General features: G+C 43.7%; 1 protein-coding gene and 1 pseudogene across 2 annotated transcripts in view; both read left to right on the top strand.

The window, feature by feature from the left end:
• The first annotated feature begins 10,837 nt into the window (after nt 1-10,837).
• TMEM17 (transmembrane protein 17) overlaps nt 10,838-24,854 on the top strand; it is a 51,844-nt gene continuing 37,827 nt past the window's right edge. The window contains exon 1 of one of the 2 annotated variants that reach the window (XM_008254355.4): nt 10,838-10,895. The gene's annotated coding sequence lies outside the window, so the exon portion shown is untranslated. Of the gene's footprint in view, nt 10,896-12,806; nt 12,939-24,854 lie in introns of those variants that run through there. The other variant, XM_070069074.1, reaches the window with a different exon arrangement.
• On the top strand, nt 20,818-21,583 carry LOC127489822 (phosphoserine aminotransferase pseudogene; annotated as a pseudogene).

The raw sequence follows: 24,854 nt of genomic DNA on the forward strand, positions 1-24,854 counted from the left end.
TTTTTTTTTTTTTTTTTTTTTGGACAGGCAGACAGTGAGAGAGAGAGAGAGAGAGAGAGAGAGAGAGAGAGAGAGAAAGGTCTTCCTTCTGTTGGTTCACCCCACAAATGGCTGCTATGGCTGGTGTGCTACGCCGATCCGAAGCCAGGAGCCAGGTGCCTCCTCCTGGTCTCCCATGAGGGTGCAGGGCTCAAGCACTTGGGCCATCCTCCACTGCCTTCCCGGGCCACAGCAGAGAGCTGGACTGGAAGAGGAGCAACCAGGACAGAACCTGGCGCCCCGACCAGGACTAGAACCCTGGGTAATGGCGCCGCAGCCAGAGGATAAGCCAAGTGAGCCGTGGCACCGGCCCAAATAATGATGGCATTATAAGGAGAGAAAACATGGACATAGGACAAGCACATCCCTTGTCCCTCTTCTTCCTGGTCACCATGTGCCCCTTCCCCTCTGGTAGGTGCACCATCCACCACCCCATCAGATGCCAGACCAGTGACATCTTGGACTGGATCTCCAAAACTCTGAATCAAAATAAACACTCTTCCTTCATAAGTAGCTTCTCTCAGGTATTTGTTGTGATAATAAAAAGCTAATATACCCTCTCTGGTGGAAAAATCAGAGAAATACATTCTTCAACTCCTGCCATTCAAATTTTTTTGCTGTGTCAAGTTTGTCTGTATCACTCTTTCATTGAGATGGGTAGAGATCCCCAACCCATCTGTTTCATCAGACAAATCTAAATTCCAGATTTTGTATTTAGCCAGGATTTCCTCTACCACTATATCCATCTTTCTCATATCCATATACTCTGTCAAAAAATATTTAACAAAACCAAAATTTTAGTTTTATCCTCAGTTTCTTCTGAAGACCTTGGCCTCTGTCCAGGCTAAGTGGACAGAAGGGGACCATTAGATAATGCGGCTCAAGCATATACCCACAAGAGGTGCCAAGTGGAGATTACCCTGGGCACTGCAAGACGTGGGGAGCAACTGGGAGCAACTCGGACTAGACTAAGTTACTGGAATTAAGACTTATTCTATGCATCTGCTTTCCCACAATATGGCGCTGAGAAGGGAAACAGCTTCTACACAGCTGCCTCCAGTTCAACCAATAAACTGTGGGACCTGCTCCTGATTGGAGGAGAGCAGCGTACTCGGCGTGTGGGTAGCAGAGTTGGGATTGGTGGAAGAGGACTATAAAGGAGGAGAGAGACAACATGCACGAGGAACATCTAAGAGGAACATCTATCTGAAGGAACACCTGTGCAGCCCCCGAGAGAGCCAGCCGGCGGTGTGCTGCTCCCCCGCGGAAGTGGGGAATGTGGCAGGGGGAACCGCCCTTCCACGGAGGTGGAAGGGACGGTAGCCAACCCGGGAAGAACCAGCAGCAAACCCGGGAAGGGCCGAGCAGACGAAAGAACAGCGCAGGGTCCTGTGTCGTTCCTCCACGAAGAGGGGGAGCAACACAAGAAGCCAAACTGCTCTGCTTCCCACCATCGTGGCCCAAAGCCCTCCCTTAAGTCCCAGGCCACTAGCATGGAGCAGGATCCATGGGAGAAGGAGTTCTCCAAAAGTGGCAAGAATGGAAAAGGTGCGAGGGAATACAAAGATTTCTTCTTCTACAAGGCCCATGACTCAGGAGACAGTGCATGCCTTTTGGAAGGGGAGGAGCTTAAACATGCTTTGGTGTTAACATGCAAATTTAACAATTAAAAAAATTTGCCTTCAGGGAATCTTGGTGGAAATAGAAAAGGAAGTGATTTTGGATCTAGAGAATTTTGAGGCCAGATTTAAATGCTGTGACAGGGCCTGTGTTGTGGTTAGCAGGCAGGGTAAAGCAAAATGACCTATCAGAGGCCTGGGGGATGTCTGAGAAGAGCACTCTTCACATTATATTTGGAAAAAGGAAAAGTAGCTGGAAAGCCCATAGTGGAGACTGGTTTAACATACACTTGTTTTTTCTTGTTTAACCATGAAGTTCCTTTTTTTTTTTTAAGAAAGCTTTTATTTAATAAATATAAATTTCACAGGTCCAGCTTTTGGAATATAGGGGTTCTTCCTCCCATACCCACCCTCCCATGCCCACTCCTTCCCACTTCCTACTCTGTCTCCCATCTCATTCTTCATTAAGATTCATTTTTAATTATATACAGAAGATTAACTCTATACTAAGTAAAGATTTCAACAGTTTACACCCACACAGACTCACAAAGTATAAAGTACTGTTTGAAGACAAGTTTTACCATTAATTCTTGTAGTGTAACTCATTATGACAGAAGTCCTACATGTGGAGCAAGTACAGTGACTCTTGCTATTGATTTAACAATTAACACTGTTATTTATGATGTCAGTGATCACCTGAGGCTCTTGTCATGAGCTGCCAAGGCTATGGAAGCCTTTTGGGTCCACAAACTCCATCATTATTTAGACAGGGCCATGAGCAAAGTGGAAGGTCTCTCCTCCCTTCTGAGAAAAGTACCTCTGTCTTTGATGGTCTTTTCTTTCCACTGGGATCTCACTCACAGAGATCTTCTTTCATGTAGGCCATTTTTTGCCACAGTGTCTTGGCTTTCCATGCCTGAAATGCTTTCATGGGCTTTTTAGCCAAATCTGAATGCCTTAAGGGCTGATTCTGAGGCCGGAGTGCTATTTAGGGCATTTGTCACTCTCTGAGTATGCTGTGTAGCCTGCTTCCCATGTTAACTGTCCTAATACCTTAAAACATAACTCACACATAATATTGATATAAATTTGATAACTGTTTTTGAGTCATAGATCCCTCGGGTGAGCTCCTCAGAAAATCACATGTGCATATCTGTACTCACACACTCGTGCTCGGCTGGAGACCCCCGAAGTCAAGGACACCCTTTCAATAACTGACCTATAAAGGTACTTGGGTATCACTGCAGCCCTCCCCTTCCTCTTAACCCCCACACCACACCACCTGCCACAAATAAAATCACTGGGGAGGCCACTGGACTCCAGGAAGGCTGCATTTTAACCCGACACCCAGGAGTGAGTGTCCCCACATGTGAGTGATGCAGAAGCCCATGACACTAGCGCTCGGGGACAACATGGCTGCCATCCACTCCGTGCTCTTCTAATGGACAGGGAAGGAGGCAGAGAGAGGGATTAGGAGGGGTCCAAGGAAGACCCTCACCCTCGGAGAACTAGCTGGTGGCAGCCACTGTACCTCCCTGTAGTGGAGATGAGATTTCTTGCCAGAATCTGGATCATTTTCTCTCTCCTCAGTTAGACTCATTGGGCCGTGCACAACCAGGGCTGGGCAGGGACAGAAAAGCACAGTGACCCTGCAGCTGCAGCTGAGGTGTTCTCATTGTACATGGTGTGAGCATGGCATCTGCTAGTGCTCTCAGGCAGCTAGACCTCTCCCTGCTGCCCACCTACTATTCTGCAATCAACCCTAAAATACCATTTCCTATACTTTTGCTTTAAAATTCCCCCTCCCCACAAAACGCTCTCACATATCCTATTAGTATGAATTATCTCTCTCCTTATTTGTACAAACTTGTTTCCAACAGGGCCTCCTTTACCATGGGACCTGCATGAAACTTTATGACCCACGATCCTTTATGATTTCTGGGAGCTTCTCGAGCCTCAGATTCCAATAGCCTCCTCTGCCTCCCGCTTCCCCAGGTGCTGTCTTTGAGATCCATCATGTGAAACTCAACTCCTTCCTGGTAGTCACACACAGGCAACAATAGAAACAACTCATCCTCTGTACAAAGTATTCTTGAAAACTGTGGAGAGTGCTATAGATAGCATGCTGGGAAGGGTCCAAGAGTGGGGTTTGAGTCACGAGGGTGCACGGTGAACACCACTGTGGCCTTTCTTGGCCTCACACTAGTGCCCCTTTATCCCCCAGCTCCTCTCTGCTCTCCTGTTCTCTATGCCCACCCTGGATTGAACCAAGAACTTAAAATTATTTTCCTCTATTGAGCTGGCAACGCAGCTCTTCCCAGCTTTTGCCCTCAGAGTCACATGGGCAGTCTCTTCATAGTGCTTACTAAAGGGGTTTTCCATTCAGTAGAATCCACACTCTTTAGGAGGCAGTTTTCTTTAAAATAGCAACAGAAACATTGTGCTTTTTCTCTATGCCTGGCATTTCTTCCTCAATGAAACAATGCCATTGTATTGCTTTTGTCCTCTAATCATTTTAGATACCTGGTTCCCTCCAACCATTAGACAACCCAAGAGCAAGAACTCTGCCTCTGTGTAGCTTTTAAATGCCCAAAGTCTTTGGCATATGCCTCTAAATGCATAACAAATAAAGCCACCATTTATATGGTTAAAATAAGAGTATGATAAATGGGAACAGGTGTTGGGGCACAGTGGGTTAAGCCACAACTTCTGACGACCACATCCCATTTCAGAGTGCTCTCCCATGCTTCTGATATGGCCCCCTGCTCACAAGCTTGCAAAAGCAGTGGATGATGACCCAAACACGTGAGTTCCTGCCACACACAAGGGAGACCTGGGTGGAGTTCCTGTCTCTCCTGCCCTTGGCCTGGCCCAGCTCCAACAGTTGTTGGCATTTCGGGAGTGAACCAGCAGATGAAGATGGATCTCTCTTTCCTTCTGCATCACTCTGCCTTCCAAATAAATAAATCTTTATTTAAATAAAAAAGAGTGTGATAAATGAATATAGGATCCTTGGATACTTAATAAAATATAATAGGCATCTCTTTGAAAATGCCATAAATTAGTAATTCTTTGAAAGTTCAGATAAAACATTTACATGTATTTCCAACTTATATTGATCTTTCAGGAGATCCATAATATAGGGTAGTTCTACTCAAGTTATTCACCACTTCACATTTGTTTTTTATGTTAGCCTTTACTCTTATAAAACATCTTTCCCACTTATATGAGCTAAATATTATTTTTGTTTATTCCCTTCCCACCTGGCAGATAAGAAAGAAGCAGAGATGATCATCTGTATCAACACAATATCTCCTCTTGCAGGGATCCCAAGAATAAAGAACACTATATAAAGTAGCATGCTATGTAAACCAAGGCTTAAAACATCTTTTACCAAACCATTGTAAAATATCACTTGAAATTCCTACAGGATCTTCTGCCTGCTGTGCTTAATTCCTAAATCTCATGTTATTAAAAGAGGTCTGTTTGCTCTTTTATCAACACACCACATTATACAATTTTTTTTCATCAAAACTGGCTTAGTCTGAAGTGAGGACATAGGAACATATGACAACTTAGAATTTCTGATATTTGACCCGTTTGCTATAAATTTAAACTCATGAATAGTCCAAATCTCAGAAACTAGGCCTAATTCCACTGTGGACACACAGTGTGTGTGGCGTCTGCTCATGTTCTCATGCATGCTGGGCCTTTCCCCATTGCCCACCTGCTATTCTGCAACCCATCCTAAAACACCATTTCCTCCAACATTTGGATTAAACTTCCCCTCCCCCACAGAACACCCTCACATATCCTACTAGTGTGAATTATATCCTTATTTGAACCAACTGGATGCCAGCTGGGCCTCTTGTCCCCCGGGACCTGGACAAGGTTTCATGACCCCTGCATGAACTGTTGTGATTTCTGGGAGCTCCTCTCAGCCTCAGGTTCCAATAGCCACCTCTACCTCCCAGTTTCTCAGGTGTTGTCCTGAGATGCACTGTGTTAAACTCACATATAACAACAAGTCAAACCATCTCCTCTGCAGAAAGCATTCTTGGGCAGATAAGAGAAAGACATACATACACATGTCTGTCCTGTTCTGCTTATCTGTATGAGAGCATGTTGCCAAAAGAGTCAAGTAAAAAAATTCTATTTAATCAAACTTTTTGGGTGCCATTTAAATAAAACAGAGAATAATCACAACCAGATGCTTCACTGCTAAAGAATAACTCAGTCTCCTCCAAGTCTAGGGAAAAGGCTTGTTTTGCTTACTTGTTGACATTTGGCCCTTATCTGCTATCATTCCAGTTGTCCTGCTATGGCATGTTCATAAACAGGATGTATGGGCAAAATGAGTTACTGTTTTATTTTAAGTACTTCATGTTTTCTGTGGTTACCACAATAAATGTGATAAATGAAGAGGAAAAATTTTGAGGATGTGAGAAAAGTCATTTAAGATGAGGTTTTGAAAAAAAAAAAAAAAAGATGAGGTTTTGGAGTCAGGCACACCTAGGTGTAAACTTGGGTTCAAATACTAAGCAACTATGACCTTGGGGAAATCGCGTAGCCTCCTAAATCTGTTTGCTCAGCTCTAAATTGGGGCCAAAAATACCTGTCCCATATGGTTACTATGAGGACTGAGTGCCAAATATGAATTTATTTATTTATTTTTTAAAGATTTAGTTATTTATTTGAAAGGCAGAATTACAGACAGGTAGAGGCAGAGAGAGCGAGAGAGGTTTTCTAACTGCTGGTTCACTCCCCAGATGGCCGCAATGGCTGGAGCTGCACTGATCCGAAGCCAGGAGCCTCTTCCGGGTCTCCCACGAGGGTGCAGGGGCCCAAGGACTTGGGCCATCTTCTACTGCTTTCCCAGGCCATTGCAGAGAGCTGGATAGTGAGAGGAGCAGCCAGGACTAGAACTGGTGCCCATATGGGATACCTGTGCCATAGGCAGAGGCTTTACCCACTATGCCACAGTGCTGGCCCCAAAATAAGAATACTGGTAGCTGCTTTTGTTGTAATTATTATCACAGAAGCTTTGCTGTTATAAATTAATTTGTCTATCTGTGTTTCCTTTGAGTTTCTTCTAAACATTTTTCTATTCATCATTTTATTTGAATCTCATAAACCCCTTGCACACTGGATATTGCAAATATAATTAGCATGATTAGGAAATCAAGAACTAGATGACGTCAGTCCATACCTTGCCTCCTGCATCTTGCATCTAGTGAAGTGGGGGGCAAGAATCCGATGTCCTCACCTCCAGGAACAATCCTCCAGTCGCTTGTCACACAGCAAGCAGACAGAGCTCATAACAGTGCTCTCTTATCATGCTCTCCTCCTTGCACCCCATCTCCTTTCACAACCCTTCAGTGAACTCAGTCTATGAGATCCTGCTGGTCTCACCCTTGTCTCCAGCTCTTCTCAGAACAGCCTCACCCTCCTGAGACACCAAAGGGCTCCGGTTTCTTGAAAACTCCAGGGTCCACATCAAGGTGTCCCTCCCCGTGGCCTCTTTGCCTCCTTTAGTTTCAACTCAATGAATCACTTCCTCAGGGAAGACTTTGCCGCCTTCAGGCCAGCTTGGGTTCCTTTGTTATTATGGCATGTATTCTGTTCTTTTTTGGTAACAAAATACTTGTGCAAGAGTTTTACTAGTTATCTCCACTATACTGAAAGTGCCCAGGGAGCACAAACTAGATCTGCTTGTTCTCTTTCGCATCACCTGCTGACAGCATAATGCCTGACACTTAGTAGGCACTGGCAGTATACCAGCTGGATGAATTACTGAAAAATAGGATGAGAAGAGTAATTATGAGGGCACGATGGTCCTTGTCTCTCCCCTGGCACCTGCAAAATGTTGGGAGGGAATTACTTAAGCACAAACATTTATATTATTCACTATCATTTTCTCAAAAATGTTGTTGGGGCCAGTGCTGTGGCATAGTGGGTTAAGCCATGGCCTGCAGTGTCAGCATCCCATACAGGTGCCAGTTTGGGTTCCAGATGCTCCACTTACTATCTAGTTCTCTGCTAATGACCTCGGAAAGCAGTGGAAAATGGCCCAAGCCCCCAGGCCTCTGCACCCAAGTGGGAGACCTAGAGGAAGCTCCTGGCTCCTGGCTTTGGCATTGCACAGCCCTGGCCGTTAAGACCACTTGGGGAGTAAACCAGTGGATGGAAGATCTCCCTCTCCCCCTCTCTCTCCCCCTCCCCCTCCCTTCCTCTTCCCTCTTCCACTCCCTCTCCCTCATATAAAAATTGACAAAACAAAGACACAATCAATTGTAAGATACACTGCTATTTCATGTGCTAAGAAAGAAAACCAATGCCAAGTATAAGACTCTATCAACTACAAGCATGATCCCAATTTCAGAAATACTGAAGTGTGGAAAATGTGTGTCTTAGGCTCCATGAAATGAAGTACTTAAGAGCATGGACCTTGGAACCCAACCTATATACGGACAGCCCTACCATCTGATACATGGGTTGCCTTGGGAAAGTCAATTGTCTCAACCTCTACTTTCTCCTCTGTGAAATGAACATACTAATACGCACTACCCTGGTTAGCAAGATGATCTAAAATGAGGTGTTAAAAGTACAGAGCCCAACCCCTGCTTAGAGTTCTAAAGTGAAAACTATTCTGACTATTAAGGAACTATCCTCTAAAGCCAGTCATCACTGGGGAGAATGTGTGTGGGGTCAGTCCTTATTTTCTGAGAGACTGTGAGAATTTAAGAAAGACAGACCTCCATAGATGGGGGCATTGAACGAGAGTTGCTTGGGGAGAGGAAATGAGACCGGAATTAGAAAACTAAGTGGGGAGGGAAGACTGGAGGGCTGAGGAATGCTGGATCTAGGAGGTCAGAGGTCACCAAAACTAGTGTTATTGTGTTCTTCAAACTCTTGCTCAACATTGTTGCCAGTGTCAACTTGATTTAAAAATCAGAAACCCATGCATAATCTTAAATACAATATGCTGGGGCCGGCACTGTGGCGCAGCAGATGGGGCCACAGCCTGCAATGCAATCATCCCATGTAGGCGCTGGTTCGAGTCCCAGTTGCTCCACTTCCTATCGAGCTCTCTGGTGTGGCCTGGGAAAGCAGTGGAGGATGGACCAAGTCCTTGTGCCCCTGCACCCATGTGGGAGATCTGGAGGAAGCTCCTGGCTCCTGGCTTCAGATCTGCACAGTTCCAGCCATTGCAGTCAATTGGGGGAGTGAACTGATAGATGGAAAACCTCTCTCTCTCTCTCTCTCTCTCTCTCTCTCTCCCTCTCTCCCCGCTTCTCCTCTCTGTATAACTCTTTCAGACAAATAAATAAATCTTAAAAACAAAAAAAAAAAAAAAGCCACAGCAAGAGTAGGCTTACTCTTTAAAAAAAAAAAAAATACAATATGTTATGGAAAGAAGCCAGGCACAAAAGGCCACTGACTGTGTAACTCCCTTTCTATGACTTGCCCAGAAGAGGCAGATGCACAGAGACAGAGTTGGTTTGATTTTCCTGAGACCGAAGGGAGGAGGAACGAGCAGTGGCTGCTGAAGACTCTATGGACTTTTTGAGAAGATAAAAATATTCTCAAATTAGATTGCAAGGCTCTGTGAATACATGGCACTTCAAAATATTTGTAGAAAATGGAATTAAAAGATGAGTTTATTTTGGTGAAACTTTGGAATTTATGCATACAAATATACTAAAAATCACTGAATTGCACACTTTAACGGTGAATTTTATGGTATGTAACTTATACCTCAATTAAATTGCTTTTAAAAAAGAATACATTCATATGTTCTGCTATTTTGAATCAAACTTAAAAATTCACTTTATATTTTACAGCAATAAAACATACACTCAGAAAAAAATATATATCCAATTCACTTCATTAAGTGGCTAAAACTCACACATTTAAGGTAAGGCTATCACTTTATTTTCACCTATTACACACAGAAATGGCCAGTCTCCAAATTTTTGAACCCCAGAGGGTTCAGTTAACAAGAAATGACTTAGGGCCAGCACTGTGGCATAGCGAGTTAAGCTGCCCCCTGCAGTGCCAGCATCCCATATGGGCACCAGTTTGAGACCCAGCTGCTCCACTTCTGATCCAGCTCTCTGCTACAGCCTGGGAAAGCAGTAGAAGACGGTCCAAATCCTTAGGGCCCTGCACCCACATGGGAGACCCAGAAGAAGCTCCTGGCTCCTGGCTTCGGATCAGCCAGCTCTGGTCGTTGCAGCCAATTGGGGAATGAACCAGTGGATGGAAGACTTCTCTCTCTCTCTCTGCCTCTCCTTCTCTCCGTGTAACTCTGACTTTCAAATAAATAAATAAATCTTAAAAAAAAAAAAAGAAACAGGAATGACTTAGTCTTTGTGGTAAGCAAGTTTGTATTGTGCAGCGGGGATGTAAAGGCATTCCTTATATCCAGGGATGATAGCTGAAATATTTTTTATTAATTTATTTGAGAGACAGAGAGAGAGAAAGAGAGGAAGAGAGAAAGAGAAAGAGAGAGTGAGAGAGAGAGAGATCCCATCTGCTGGTTCACTCCCGAGAAGCCCACAACTGCAAGGGCTGGGCCGGGGTAGAGCCAGGAGCCAGCGATCAAGTCAGGTGTCAGGCATGGGAGGCAGGAATCCAATTACTTAAACCATCACTGCTGCCTCCCAAGGTCTGTGTTGACAGGCAGCTGAAGTCAGAAGCTGGAGCCAGGAAATGAACCCAGGCACTTCAGGGCTGCAGGCAGACATCTGCCAGGCTAAATGTTTGCTCCCCCAAATATCTGGAAACTGGTACGTGGTTGGGCACTGACTAATCAGAATAGATGCCAGCTGGAGGCACCTTCATTGCTGGATTTGGGGAGACCAGTGCTAGAGAGGGAAGGGCCAGTAGCATTGATGGGGGAGGGATTGGGATTAGGAAATGACACACTTGAGAAGCTCCAGCAGGGGTGGGGGTGGCTGGGGGTGGTTAATAAGTGAAAGAGGGATTTCAATATTTTCACAGCTTGTTAGAGCTGTTCCACTTCATCTCCTTTGTTCCATCAGAATGAATGCCTGGCTTCCCAAATGTAGCCTTAAACCCTTAGCACCTCAGAGATGATCTATTTTACTGGCATTCTTACAAATGAGGAAACCAGAGTTAAAGAAAGGTAAGTCATGTGCTCAAGCTGTACAAATGGTGACTGAGTTAGAACAAGGAACCAGGACTCCAAAACGTCGGTCCCGATCAGATGAGGTAAGGACAAATTGCAAAAACATCCTCTCACCAAATTAACTTGTCAACTCATCATTTTTGCAGCATTTCCAAATCAGAGTGGTAATTTGTTTTCTAGTTGTGTGCATAGAAATAGCATTTAAGAGTGTATTCTGGGGCCAGCGCTGTGGCATAGTGGGTAAAGCCGCTGCCTGCAGTGCTGGCATCTCATATGGGTACCAGTTCGAGTCCTGGCTGCTCTACTTCTGACCCAGCTCTCTGCTATGGCCTGGGAAAGCAGTGGAAGATGGCCCAAGTCCTTGGGCCCCTGCACCCTCGTGGGAGACCCAGAAGAAGCTCCTGGCTCCTGGCTTTGGATAGGCACAGCTCCAGTCATTGCAGCCAATTGGGGAGTGAACCAGCAGTGGAAGACCTCTCTCTCTCTCTCTCTCTCTCTCTGCCTCTCTATCTCTTTCTGTGTGTAACTCTGATTTTCAGATACATAAATAAATCTTCAAAAAAATAAAAGAATATATTCTTTGAGCCGGCACTGTGGTGTAGTGGGTAAGGTCACTACCTGCAGTTCTGGCATCCCATGTGGGCGCCAGTTCTAGTCCTGACTGCTCCACTTCTGATCCAGCTCTTCTCTATGGCCTGGGAAAGCAGTGAAAGATGGCCCAAGTTCTTGGGCCCCTGCACCCACATGGGAGACCTGGAAAAAGCTCCTGGCTCCTAGCTTCAGATCGGCTCAGTTCTGGCCACTGGCCATTTGGGGAGTGAACCAGCAGATGGAAGAACTCTCTCTCACTCTGTCTCTGTAACTTTACCTCTCAAATAAATAAAAAAAATCTTAAACAAAAATTAGGAAAACAAAGCAGCAGTGGGTCAGTCTTCTGGGTGATTATTTTAAAATTATGTTCATGGGAAATACCATAGTGTTCACGTTACATCTCTCAACAGAAACCACACATCACTGCCGAGGCAAACTTCTTCATAATAAATCAGAGACATTTAAAGTAAAATATGTACCATCTCATTATGGAACTTTTGTCTTCCCAATCAATTAAACAAGATCGATAAAAATGACCCCATTGGCCTTAAGTTTTATTTAGAGAATTGTTGATAGAATGATGCAGAAGGACTTTATGGGTGCTTAGGGTTTCCTATGTATTGAGGGAGAGGTGAATATGTATATTCTTGCATTCATTCATGTTTTGATAGTAATTACTGATATCTGAATGGCCCTTTACAGTTTTAAAAGTACTTTCCTAAACATGTGGTAGAATACCACTGGCATGGAAAATATCTTACAATGTATTGCCAAGTGGAAATGCAGGCTACAAAAATAGTGTGCACTGTTAAGATGCTATTTTTGTTTAAAAGGAATTAGTGTGTGTGGATTGCATACATATAAGAAAGATTGAAGAGACACTGGAAAAATCACCTGTTGGTAAGATAGATAATGGGTATGTCTTAGTTATTTTCTTTTCTCTTTTTCTAAATTTCTTGCATTGAGCATGCATTAGTTTTATCGTTAGAAAAGAAACATTAAATGCTTCCTTCCACATTTTTCTGCCTTTAGTCTCATAGCAACCATGTGAGGTACCACACTTTACTTTCTAGAAGAGGATATTGAGGTTCAGAAGAACTGGGTAATCTATAGTTAAGTAGTGAGTCTTAGTTTAGAACCTTGGTTTTCATCGAGGTCTCCTGTCCAAGTCTTATGCTATTTCCTCTACATTATGTTGCTCAACTATTAGAACTGGCTTATGTGACAGTTTCTTGTAACATGCTCGGTGCTATCTTTATTCTACCTTTGCAGTAAAACATCATCCACTTGTTTGTCCCAGTTGCTCGTTCTCTAGAAATTGACTTTCCAGTTAAAATGGGAACTGTTCTGGCAGTGGCACCAAAGCTTGAAGCAATTAAGCTCCCACAACAAATTCCTGCAGCTTTATTTTGTTGAATAGCCATTATTTCAAAGCAGAACACTGCGCACGACTCAAGCCTTAAAAGCTTCCTGGATTCTCTCCTGGACTGTCATCTTTCTTCATATTCCATTTCTGTGCCCATCAGTCTTTCAAGGTATGTGTTTTTCTGTGACCTTTATCTTAAAAGCTACTTCTTGCTAGCTAATAGGCCCTGTTCCACTGTGAAAAAGCAAAGAGAAATCACGGGGAAGTAGCGCTATGGAGCTAAATGTGACCACAGAGTCTGCTGGAAGCTCTGAAAATCTATCCCATTACCCCGTCACTTCACAGAGGTGCTCAGAAGGCGGCTGCTGTTGATGTTCTGGGCATGCAAAGAGTTCTCAGCCAGCTGAAAGCTCTGCCTTGGAATTAATAAATACCTTCATCCTTTGACTTTTCAATGAATTTTGCAGCATCAGATAATTATTCTGAATAAGTGACATTGTTTGGGATAGGACAGTTTGGGATAGTGGCTCTACGACCATTTTGAGAGGTTTACAGGGAAGTTCTGGGTGAAGCCAAATATTTTGGACTTTGTGTACGTTTGTCAGATAAAACTCTACCTTCTTCCTTCAGAGCTGAGCCATGTGGTCCTGTAACAACGGTTTCTAGGTGTTTGCTGCTGCTTTTTGCTTTAAAAAAGAAAAATGCATGCCTTCAGCTAGAGGACAGGATGCTGATATCTGAGTAATGTGCCCCGGATGTGCCTGGGCCTCAAAGCCAGAGTCCTGTGCTAGACTCACAGACATCTTCGAGTAGGACTCAATCCTTTGACACTTCTCAACAAAAACAAACGCAATTCCAACAACATTGTTATTTAACAAGAAACACATTTCATGGAGAAATGCATGAAAGGATTTTATCAAACAAGATTTTTCAATGTAAAAATATGTAGAGAACTCTCTTAACTTGGCAACCTCACATCCATCACTCTATTCAGCAAAGGGCTTCTTTGAAAATCAGCTGGGTATTCTGAATTTTAAGTAATTTTTCTGTGTCACAAATAATTTTTCCCTCATCACAGTTGTGTTGGCTTAGCATGCCAACTCCTTCTGAAACTGTAGGTTCAAATTCCAAGGGGGTTTTCCTCAAGGGTAGCTCAGAAAAAGTTTGAATCTCCCTTAAGCAGTGCTGTCTCGTGGAGTTGTTAAGAGATAGGAACTGATATGGACGGAAACTAAGAAATTGAAGGTGAAGAGAAACTAAAATTTATTAAGCACTGCACTGAGTTCTTTATATATACATTGTTTCATTGCATCTTTATGAACACATTTTGTCCATGAGGAAATTGATGTTTTGAAGACATAGAAAGAGATTTGCAAAGTCTCATTGCTAGGAAGAGGCACAGTTCAGATTCTAAGACAAGCCTATTGATTCTAAGGTCCAAGGTCTTTCTTTATAATCCATCCCCTCCCATGGGTTTTGGATTTCTTTTTTTTTTTTTTTGACAGGCAGAGTGGACAGTGAGAGAGAGAGAGACAGAGAGAAAGGTCTTCCTTTTGGCCGTTGGTTCACCCTCCAATGGCCGCCGCGGCCAGCGCAACACGCTGATCCAAAGGCAGGAGCCAGGTGCTTCTCCTGGTCTCCCATGGGGTGCAGGACTCAAGCACTTGGGCCATCCTCCACTACATTCCCTGGCCACAGCAGAGAGCTGGCCTGGAAGAGGGGCAACCGGGACAGAATCTGGTGCCCCAACAGGGACTAGAACCTGGTGTGCCGGCGCCGCTAGGCGGAGGATTAGCCTATTGAGCCGCGGCGCCAGCCTGGGTTTTGAATTTCTAATAGAACTCCACCTCTTCCACCACCCCATCAAATGTCCGCTCAGTTACCTTCGTCCACAGAAAACTATTTCCTCTCATACAATAACCTTGCCCAGGGACAGCTGGATTTAATAGCCTTGTCTGGCTCACTCTTTCCTGTTCCATTTTCAGTCCTACCCAAATGGCCACATGGCTTCCTGACATTTCATAGCAAGGTCAAGATATTGGCACTATTGGGAAATGGATGGTTGACAAGCTTGATTGCTGTCATAGAAAGGACCCTGAATCAAGATTCAGGAGACATGGAATCTAACCACAGAATAAATCAGTGTGTATTCCTCCATTTTTGATTGCTCTGAATATAAGCTTTTGCACAAAGTACAGTGAAATGGGGAATAAAAGACAATATATATTTGTGGACTGGTTCTCACCATGTGTCCCAGACATACAAAAATAAATTTCTTCTTTACATCTGAATGATTCAGCAACTTCATATAAATAGATTTAGTCTTATATATAAAATAGGACATAACATATTTTAGTTCTATCATCCACAAAATGCATTATTTTTATACACGCAGGGCAGGCTGCATGTGGACATACTTGAGCTGCCCACTCAGTATCTGAAGTGTCATTGCTCAACTTACTTAACTTTGCTCTACCGTAATTTCTTCAACTATAAAAGGAAGCAGATAAACTAGATAATCCTCAGGTTCCCTTCCATCCATGTGGTTTACAGAATGAAAAACATTTGCAAAGAACCACTTTCTTGTGAAGAACACTATTCCATCATTCTGGAAAGAATCTCAAATGCAACATTTTTACCAGTAACCATAGCTCCCTTACAAAGAACCCAAAATGCATAGGTGAAAAGGAGAATAACAACAGAGGGTAAAGGTGGTGGCTGGAAGGGGAAAGTACGGCTGGGCAAAGTACAGTTGTGAGTTAACTTGACTTTGCAAACTATTTTTAGGGTGTGTGTGGATTTCATTTATTCCTGTTTATTTTCAAGTTATATTTATAATATTTTAAATCATGCTAACATTGCACTAAATTAAAATATAGACCATATGGAATTCCTGATTTTGGTTTTTGGTTTTTGAAGTAGGGGGATGGGACAGGTGATGCTATGGGAAATTACATGAGAGAGAGCCTCAGCTTCTTGCCCATGTTCATGTGAATAGATGTATTTCAGTCATTAACTGGTTGGCTTTTAAGCCTTCTCTTCTATTTATAGAAACTACACATTGATGTAGTAGTCTACTGAGAAAGAAAGGCACCCTGTCTCCTGGTTATTTTTGTACAGTTACATATGAAACTTACTCCTGGACTAGTATAGAACTTTTTCAACCAGACCAAAGATAATCACAGAAAACTTGTGAATATTGTCATTGACAGAATGTAGACTTACATTTTGAAGAGATTTTTCAGACTGGGGCTTCTACTAACCTTACCACCATTTCTCACTCACCCGTCCTTGAATAACTCCCTTCTCTTGGCTTCTGTGACATCACCCTCTCTTATTTTCCTTCTCTTTTTCCCTACTTCTAAGCCATGTTTCTGTTCACAGTATACTCCCACCTAGAAGCTGTGGTTCACGCCACCTGCAAGATGTGGAACCCTGAGTCCACATCTGTATCTCTAGACTAGATTTCCGTTAATCTATAAACCTGCAAAAGCCAACTGCTCACTCAACATCTACAACGTACTACAGGAGTCTGCAACATGTGCAAACAAATCTGATCACTTTCCTTCTAGATCTGACCCTTTTGTACAAGTTGTCTGTCTCCATGAATGGCATCACCAGACACTAAGTGGCCTGAGCCAGAAAGCTAAACAGCCATGACAATCCCTCTTCCATACCCAGCACCCGTTCCACCAGTCACCAGATTCGGCTGAATCTAACCCTGCAATATCTCTGGAATCTGGCCATGCCTTTCCACGTACATTTCTGCCTTAGTCCAGGGCACTCCCATTTCTCACTTGAACCCTCAAATAGCCTTCTCTGTTTCTCCACCCTCCTCTTCTTCACTCCATTCTCCACCCTACAGCCAGAGTGAGCATTTAAAAACAAAGCTGATCATTTCCCCTGCTTCTTTCCATAGCTCTTCAGATGAAACTCAAACACCTTAAGAATTTTACAAGGCTCTCTAACTTGCCCTCTACAGTCCAGACTTAATAAATTGGTTTTTCCAGTTCTTCAAAAGAATCAGAGTCTCTGTCTCTCCTTCTCACAGGATTTTACATACACAATTCCCATTTTCCAAACACTTTTATTTTCCTACTTTTGCTTGGCTAATGGCCACAGGTCTTGATTACCTGCTCACATCATACACACACACCAGCAGTATCATCTAGTTATTATAATACGTAATAACTTACTTAAATAAATCCTCAAAATTATTCAGTCTGTGAAGGCAGGTACCACAGAGAATTTTTTTTTGACAGGCAGAGTTAGACAGTGAGAGACAGAGAAAGGTCTTCCTTTTTCGCTGGTTCACCCCTGAAATGGCTGCTAAGGCCGGCACGCTGCGCCGATCCGAAGCCAGGAGCCAGGTGCTTCCTCCTGGTCTCCCATATGGGTGCAGGGCCCAAGGACCTGGGCCATCCTCCACTGCCTTCCCGGGCCACAGCAGAGAGCTGGACTAGAAGAGGAGCAACCAGGACAGAATCTGGCACCCCAACTGGGACTAGAACCCAGGGTGCTGGCACTGCAGGCGGAGGATTATGGAAGTGAGCTGTGGCGCTGGCACCACAGAGAATTTTAAACTTATATCCCAGCACCTGCACAATACCTAACAGGAGAAGCTCAAAATATATTTGCAGAATAAATGAATTGTTTAAGGACATGTCACTAGGAGTGGGTGTTGTGGCACAGTGGATTTAAGTTGCTGCTTGGGATGCCCACATCCCAAGTGCTTGGGATCCAGTCCCATCTCTGTCTCTTCTTCCCATCTAATTTCCTCGTAATGTACAACTTGGAAGGCAACAGATGACGGCTCACGTACTTGAGACCCTGCCACCCACATGGACAACCAGTTGGAACCCCTGGCTCTTGCCTTTGGCCTGGCCCAGTCCCAGGCATTGGGCATTTGGGAAGTGAACAAGCAGGTAAAAGATCTCTCTTGCACATGTGCTCTTTCTCTTTCAAATAAACAAAATTAAATAAGCAAACATTTAAAAATGAATGTGTCACTTCTTTGAACTAACAGCAATATTGGTGCCTAAGCCTGTTTTTTGTTTTTGTTTGTTTGTTTGTTTGTTTTGACAGGCAGAGTGGACAGTGAGAGAGAGAGACAGAAAGAAAGGTCTTCCTTTGTCGTTGGTTCACCCTCCAATGGCCGCCACGGCCAGCACACCACGCTGATCCGATGGCAGAAGCCAGGTGCTTATCCTGGTCTCCCATGTGGGTGCAGGGCCCAAGCACTTGGGCCATCCTCCACTGCACCGCCAGGCCACAGCAGAGAGCTGGCCTGGAAGAGGGGCAACCGGGACAGAATCTGGCGCCCCGAATGGGACTAGAACCCGATGTGCCAGTGCAGCAGGCGGAGGATTAGCCTATTGAGCCACGGCGCCGACCCTTAAGCCTGTTTTATGTGTGTGTGATGTAAGTTAACTGCTGAGCACCAAAAAAAATCCTAGTTCTTTTATTTAAAAAATACATATTTAAAGATTTATTTATTAATTTGAGAGGCAGAGAGGAGAGAGAGAAATATCATTTGCTGGTTCACTCTCCAAATGTCTGCTACAGCTGGGGCTAGGCCAAGGCCAAAGTCAGGAGCTGGGAACTTAATCTGGGTCTTCCCATGGATGGCAGGGACTCAACTACTTGAGCCATTACCACTGTCTCCTAGGGTCTGCATCAGCAGGAAGTTGGAGTCAGGAGCCAGTTATCAATTGTAGCCATTCTAGATTGGATGCAGATGTCTTAATCACTAAGCTAAATCCAATCCTTCTGTTTCTTTTAAAAAATCGTGCCTTAAGCAATACAATTTTTTTTTCCAAATGAAATCTGTGTTAGACACCAATTTATATAAAAGGGACAAAACAAGACTTGCTCATAATGAAAGATCCCTTTCCACTCACCTCTCTTGATCCTGAGAGATTTCCAAGGAACTCATTTAAACACTCAGAGCTTAGTTTGAAAACCACAGATCCAACCAATTCCACTGCAATAGGCAGAAACATTCACACCCTTTTAAACTTTTGCTTCTGAAACCTTCAGAGAAAAACGCAACAAAAGGGAGCTACATGTCTGAAGAAACAAGGAGTCTGGCAGGCAACTCCATCTGCTGTTGTTTCTTTAACAAGGAACGAGACAATAAAGCATCTAACATCTGATGATGTTTCTCTAACTCTTTCAAAAATTTAGAGGTTCAGGGTGCTTCAGGTGTAGATCAATGCATTTTACCACAGATCTTGACATCTGGGGCTGGTTCAGAGTAATTTACAGCTCAGGAGGATTTACCCTTGATGCTGTCTCTTCTTGGTCAGAGCCTGCAGTCAGTCACACACAGGAAGTTCTAATCCTTGGGCACTTCTGCCTTTCCTCACTTGGCTCACACTCTGCTCTGAAATGTAGGATTCTTCATGTGGAAATCTTTCTCATGAATAGTGTTCTCTGCCAAAGGGAACCAACTTCCTTCAGACAGAGCGGCATTTAGAAAAGCACAAGATGTATTTGTCAACAGGAAATCACACAGTGAGATGTCTCTCAGGCAGAGGAGCTACACCTCCATGTGGTTGAGAGGAAGCACAGTCAAGGTTGTCCACTGGCTGAGTCTGTGCCACGCTCCATTATCAGAAGGCTGTGAACACTCGGCCTAACAGTGGAAGACTTGGCCTTCAGTCCAGCAGGTAATAGTTTCCTCTACATTTCTTAGGAAAAATGAGAACACTTTCATATTTATAAATACTGTTTATTTTGACACCAGGCAAAGCTGAAGCTTGAAGAAAAAGAAAACTTAATATACTCAACCTGATGACTATCTGATGAGGAAGCAAGGAACAATTTCTATAGACAACATATAAAAATTTGTTTCTTTCCATGCCTGTAATATGAAGAAAGAATCAAGAAAAAGAACCTAAATAATAATGGTAAATTCTAGGGGCTAGGGCCACTTGGGAAGAGGCTACATTGAACTTGGCTTATACTGAACACATTTTTGATTGCCAATAAATTAAACATACTTTTATTATGAAAATTGATTCTGGGGTGGCTGGTTGGTGCGGTGGTTAAGATGCTGCTTGGGATGACTACATCCAAAATCAGAGTGCCTGGATTCACACCCGAGCTCCACTTGCAATTCCAGCTTCCTGCTAATGTATACCCTGTGATATGGCAGGTGATGGCTCAGCTAATTGGGTCCCTGACATCTACATGGGAGACTCAGATGAAATTCTGGGTTCCTGTCTTCAGCTTGACTCAGCCCTGGCTATTGTGGGCATTTAAAAGTGAACCAGAGGATGGATGATCCATCTCTCCACCTTTCAAATAATTTGAGAATAAATAAATTTAAAAGCTGATTCTATACAGAGATAGATGAGACAAATAGGTCATTTTCTTAATAGTGAGAACAGTAGGGGCTTAAGTACTCAAGAGATGGTCAGTTCAGTCGCTAGCTCAAGAGCCTACAATCTAGCTCTTAGCTCAAGGACAAGCAAGCAAAGGAAGAAATGAAGAGGGTATGACATGTGCAACAAAAGCAGTGCACACAGAAGAGCACGGGAAAAAAAGAATTCCGCAAGATTCTAAGGGGAGCCTTCAAGAAAAGACCACACATGGGCTGATAAATAAGATAAAAAGAAAGGAAAAGGGGAAAGAGTAGTGGGGATGGGATGGGGGAGATTCTAGATGCAGAAAACAGCACAAAGGAAAAAGAGCATTGCCACTGTGCCATAGTGGCTGGAGCGTGAAGTGATTATGACAGGTGGAAAGAAATTTGGCTGGAAAAGTAGGTAGTCCAAGGCCACGAAGAACACAAAACTGTCAAACTAAGGAGTGTGCACATCAGTCCTTAATGTTGTAGGGAGCCATTCAGGAATATATAACCAGCCAAATAACAGGGTCAGATAAACAGCTTAGAAATCATTTGTTAATAGCAGTGTGGTATCAAATTATAATCTTGAGAGTTAAAAACATGAGTCTCCTGTTAATAGAGAATGGACAGAGGTCAGCAGATCACACCACTGCACCTATTGGTCCTCCCTTGCTGACTTACCACTGGCCACTGCTCTACCAAAGCCCTGAGACAAGTGGTTGATTCAGCCTGGGCCCACTCAGTGTTGTTAGAAATACAAACAGAATTATTAAATTACAAAGGAGTTGCCATTAATATTCTTGAAATGAGCCATGGGTCCTCAGATTTCCCTGAGATTATTAGGTTGCCCTCTGTAGAAGTATTCATCTCTCAGACAACTAGAGGTGAATTTTATGCAGACATGGCTTTGGCCAGTTCAGTGCTGTCTCCCTAAATCTTATTGACCTGAAAGCAGGATGGTATGCCAGGAATGTGGTCAGGTAAAGTAGCAGAAGTAGCCAGGGAGTTTGGTAGTGTGAATAGTACCTATTTTTAGTTTGTTTTATTTAAATCTTCTACCTTAAACTGGGGAATTATATGAAAATTCCAGGCCCAACTCCTGGAACCCTCAACCAAACACCTCCTGGGTGTCAAAAAATCAAAATGAGACCATGCAACCATGCACAGAGTGGAGTCTGACTTCATACCTCATGTTAAAGGAGCAGTACTAGTTTGCCACATGTCCTTAAGCTTCCTAGCTAAGCCCCTTAGATGTTGCTGAGTTTGATATAATTTTTGTTGGTGCCCAGAAGAACACCAGCTCCACAGGGGAAACAGTTGTGATCATCAGGATGATCTGCTAAGTATTGCCCACGGAGAGTGACCCTCAGACCTAGAACAGAAAGTGCAGGCAGGAGCCAGCTCCTTGTAGCACATGTCCCTGTGTTTCTGCATCTGTGCCATAGACATGGTCCTGAGGGTGAATTAAGAACAGGAGAAGGGTCGGCGCTGTGGCACAGTGGGTTAAAGCCCTGGCCTGAAGCTCCGGCATCCCATATGGGCGCTGGTTCCAGTCCTGGCAGCTCCTCTTTTGATCCAACTTTGCTATGGCCTGGAAAAGCAATAGAAGATGGTCCAAATCCTTGGGCTCCTGCTCCTGGCTTCAGATCAGCATAGCTCTGGCCTTTGTGACCAATTGAGGAATGAACCAGTGAATGGAAGACTTCTCTCTCTGCCTCTCCTTTCTCTGTGTAACTCTGACTTTCAAATAAATAAATAAATCTTTTTAAAAAAAAAATAAAGAAGAAGAAGAAGATGGCCGGTGCCGCAGCTCACTTGGCTAACTTCCACCTGCAGTGCCGGCAGGCCGAACTCCTGGAACCCTCAACCAAATACCTCCTGGGTGTCACAAAATCAAAATGAGACCATGCAACCATGCAGAATGGAGTCTGACTTCATACCTCATGTTAAAGGAGCAGTACTAGTTTGAACCCTGGGTTCTAGTCCCGGTTGGGGTGCCAGATTCTGTCCTGGTTGCTTCTCTTCCAGTCCAGCTCTCTGCTGTGGCCCAGGAAGGCAGTGGAGGATGGCCCAGGTCCTTGGGCCCTGCACCCGCATGGGAGACCAGGAGAAGCACCTGGCTCCTGGCTTCGGATCAGCGCAGCGTGCTGGCCATAGCAGCCATTTGGGGGGTGAACCAACGGAAAGAAGACCTTTGTCTCTGTCTCTCTCTCTCTCACTGTCTAACTCTGCCTGTCCAAAAAAAATTAATTAATTAATTTTAAAAAACATGATTTATGATGTATTGATAATTCTTAAGGATTCTACATGTGTCTGGCAGAGCCTCAGAACAGAAGATGAATATTCCATTCCGTACTGGCAACATCATAGGAAAGGACGCATTAGAAAAATAGATTCCTTGATAAAGCTCTAGAACTCAGCCTCCTTGGAAGGGCGTGGGTCTGTGGGAAGCACTGGGCCTCTGTGTACGATGCAGTTCTGATGCAGGATGCGAGAAGTGGCCACTGTCATGAAAGACTTTTGAGGAAGCATCCATTATGAATACATCCTAGCAATATATTCATATACACTGTCTTTGGACAAGGTACAAAATTTATTTTTTTAAAGATTTATTTATTTATTTGAAAGTCAGAGTTACACAGAGAGGCAGAGAGAGAGAGAGGTCTTCCATCTGATGGTTCACTCCCCAGATGGCCGCAACAGCCAGAGCTGTGCCGATCCGAAGCCAGGAGCCAGGAGCTTCTTCCAGGTCTCCCATGTGGGTGCAGGGGCCCAAGGACTTGGGCCAACTTCTACTGCTTTCCCAGGCCAAAGCAGAGAGCTGGATCAGAAGAAGAGCAGCCAGGACTGGAACCGGAGCCCATAAGGGATACTGGTGCTTCAGGCCAAGGCATTAACCTGCTGTGCCACAGCGCCAGCCCCAGCAATGTACAAAATTTAAAGTAACTTGGGAATGGCTGCAAAAACTTAACAAACGTGGTATTTTCCTTAAATGAACATGCTTATTATAGGTTCTTTTATCATAGAACAACAAAACATCCTGAACTCGGCAAAGCTGGTGGGACTTAAAGGCTGCCTTAAATATAACTTGAATTGAAAGCATTTTCAAAATCTCCCTGCTGCTTTCCTAACAAATCCCAGCTTATTCTCTTTGCTGCTACTTTTTCTAGCTAGTTCTTAATATTCAAATTTGTCTATTGACATAAATATGCAAGCTATGATTAATTATATCTGGGGATACAGGAAGACACAGAATGCAGGGTAGGTGGGGTCTCCAGGTGCTGAATCTGGACCCCCATCTTCTAGACAACAGTGGTGTCTCCTGGGTTTCACAGCTGGAGATTAGGGTCAACACTGATCATTTCTGAGCAGTTAGGAGTTCTAGGTAAAAGGGTAAACAGTAGATCTGTTTTTGTACTACTATTCTCATAAAGAGATAAAAGTTACATATTGTATATTTATAAAGTTTGCTTTTAATACCATATAGTTCATATTACTGTGCATTCGTATTTCCAGTAACACGGTTCTCCGTGATACACATTCACACTTTGAGAACTTGTTAGAACCTTGACCTTAGGATTTACAGAATTACATGTGCATCAGTTGTGCCCTCTTCTCCCATCTGCCCCCATTTCACACTGCTTTACAATAAAGACCTTCATTCACTTTTACTCTCCATTCAGTAGGTAGAAGAGAAGGTTATTGGTTTGTCCTTTGTCTTTTAATTATGCTGCTAGATAAAAATCACTGTTAAACTCTCTTATCCTCTGTTCACTTGACTTCCCCTCACACTGTTTGACCAGAGTGATACAATGAGTCGTGCAAGATCTTTGCTGAAGTCTTCTCCCTTATTGCTTTTTTCCCTTTTTCTTTTCCCCTCTATTGTTTTGATCTATTGTCAGCATTTTATGGTAGATATGTGAAAAACACAAAAGTCCTAAAATATATTTTTTTAAGCCAGCGCTGCGGCTCACTAGGCTAATCCTTCGCCTTGCAGCGCCGGCACACCGGGTTCTAGTCCCAGTCGGAGCGCCGGATTCTGTCCCGGTTGCCCCTCTTCCAGGCCAGCTCTCTGCTGTGGCCTGGCGGTGCAGTGGAGGATGGCCCAAGTGCTTGGGCCCTGCACCCCATGGGAGACCAGGAGAAGCACCTGGCTCCTGCCATCAGATCAGTGCGGTGCGCCGGCTGCAGCGGCCATTGGAGGGTGAACCCACGGCAAAGGAAGACCTTTCTCTCTGTCTCTCTCTCTCACTGTCCACTCTGCCTGTCAAAAAAAAATATATTTTTTAAAAATGGATTTTTAACTAAGTAATACTGGAATCAGTAGTTTGTATAAGCTGCTTCCTAAAGACCTCAGGAATGGGGGTTTATATAGACTACCAGGAGAGGAATAAAAATGAGCTTTTTCTATTTTTAAATTTGTGACAGCTCTGTTGACTGTGAGAGAAATAAAACATTGGGATTACCTCTTCTATATAAAACTGTTTGCATATATTCCATACCAAAAAATCTACAAGTTAACATGTAACTACACAGAGTATGCACCATTAATTTATAAATTCCAATAATACAATTAATAAAGTGCAGTGGTGGTACACTCTCCAATTGAATAATTACCATGTAGACCTACTAAACAATGCTGCACCATCACATTGAAGGGAACTGCTCCACTGTCCTGGCTTTATTTCCAAGTATTAAACACTTTTTTTCCCTTAACTGTGAAAAGAAGTG

Source organism: Oryctolagus cuniculus, chromosome 2 (genome assembly GCF_964237555.1).
Source record: "Oryctolagus cuniculus chromosome 2, mOryCun1.1, whole genome shotgun sequence".
NCBI lineage: Eukaryota > Metazoa > Chordata > Mammalia > Lagomorpha > Leporidae > Oryctolagus > Oryctolagus cuniculus.